Here is a 2,114-nt window from a genome sequence, read left to right on the forward strand (position 1 = left end):
TGGTTCGTATGCAGACTTTTAGATACCATTTGTTTTTTATCCAATTGGGAAACATGAGATATTTTAATGAAATTATAACTGGATAAGAAATGAGTTTTATGAAGCATGGTGGCCACTTGGGGAGTGAACCAGCCAGCGGGCAGGAGATATTTCTTTCTGTCTCTCCTTCTCTCTATATATATATCTGCGTTTCAATAGAAATAAAATGGACGGATGGATGGATGGATGGATGGATGGAGGAATTGTCTTTTCTGAACAGGCACCGACTGTGAGATGTAAGTAAGGCTCTGGACTGCTGTGTCCTGGTCGCTCGGTCCAACGCCTATCCAAGCAGAGAACTGGGCCTGGCAAGGGGCACAGGCCTAGTATATTCCTGCAACAGCGATCAGCTTGAGCCCTTGCCAACCCCTCCCACCGCCCCCGCCCCCCGCCCCGCGCACCTGCACAAGGACAGGTAAGGGGTTCCTGTCTGTGTTTTGAGTAATCGGTTCAGCTAGATCGTTCTATTGAGAGGGAGGGATGCTTGATGTTGAGCAGTTCTGCTTGTTTGAGTGACAGAAGTACACGCACAGGTTAATAACACGCGTTCACATAGTTAAGGTGATGGATGGAAGAGTGAATCAATAATGCCGATGGAAAGGCCACATCAGAAGGGAGCCGTTCCTGAGAACCACTCATGGTCTGCCCCATGCGAGTCAGAAAGCAGCGGCCAGATCCCACTTTGCAGTTCCAGAGCGAGCGAAGGGGAGTGACCGACTGTGGCTGACCTTTGCCCCAGTCGGAGAGGCAGATCCTTTCACTGACAAACGCCTGAGGGCAGGTATGGCTCTGGGTGGAGCGGAGAGAAAGTGAAGCCTTTGGCAGACAACGGGACTTTGAACCAACCATTTGCATTTCAATGAAGGCAATGAATGAGGCCTCTTGGAATTGAATGAGAGGTTGCGTCCCTCAAGCCAGTGGCTTCCGAAACGAAGGCTGCTGCTTTCTTGGGGCACACCCCCCACACACACACACACACAGAGGCTCATTCTGACGAGGAGGCGGGTTGCGGGTGCCCTGCCGCATGCTTCTCCTTACATGTCCCTGGACCCTGGACCCTGGCTCTGGCTCTAGCTCTGGCCTGGGAAAGGAGATGTGGATTGGGGAGGTGACTTGCAAGACGTACACACAAGACCCACCCACCATCAGTGAAACACAGCTTCTCTCCCTCCTTCCTTCCCTGGGGCTTGTGGGGGAGGGGAGGGTGGTATCAGGCAGGGAGGCACTTTTTGTTTTGGCTTGGCTTTTCTCCTCTTGGGTGTCACTGGTGCACCCCAGCGTATTCCATCACCAAGCCACTTTCCGATGTGTTTCGCTTCCCTCACAGTGGTTCATTAGCCAGCACCCACTGATAGGAGAGGACTGCTTTTTACTTGACAGCATCCTAGTGCAGGGATCAAAGGGGTCAGAGAAAGTAGAGAGAGCAAAGGAAAAAGGAAAAAGTTGGGTTGTTCGGGACTCCTTAAAGAAGAATTCATGTTGTGCCACCCACGTGTGCGAAGATTTGTCAAAGTCCCCCCCCCATGCCCCTTTCCTCCTCCCCCCCCCCCCCCTCAACCACCACCAAGCCATCACTCAGCAGGCTGGCTTCCAAGTAAATCAAATACATGCTTTAAGTGTTTGTTTTCTCTCACCTGACTCAGCACAATCGCACTCAGGGTTGCGGTGTAGCGACCAAATGTTGCCACCTGGTTGCCCAATTACTGCACCCTTAGGAATATTTAGTGGATTTCAACAACCTGGTGTTGAATGCCTTCTTTTTTTTTTTCTCTCTCCACTCCACTGAAGGCAAAATAAGATTTCCACCACCACCACCACCACCACCACCACCCCAACAGTGTGGAACATTGAAGTGGGCAGAAAACTAGTTACATTTTCCTTTAATGTGAACACCACATTTTAAGACTCTTGTATTTATTCATTTGCAAGTCAATCATGGGAGAGAGAGAGAGGAAGAGAGAGAGAGAGAGATTTGTGAGCAAGTTTGTTTGGAGCGGGGAAGGGGGGAGCGGGTGTGTCAGAGGAGATGGGAGGAAAGAAGAGAGAGGAAGAGAGAGGAGAGAGGAAGAGAGAGG

Source organism: Ochotona princeps, unplaced genomic scaffold (assembly GCF_030435755.1).
Source record: "Ochotona princeps isolate mOchPri1 unplaced genomic scaffold, mOchPri1.hap1 HAP1_SCAFFOLD_464, whole genome shotgun sequence".
In the NCBI taxonomy this organism is placed as follows: domain Eukaryota; kingdom Metazoa; phylum Chordata; class Mammalia; order Lagomorpha; family Ochotonidae; genus Ochotona; species Ochotona princeps.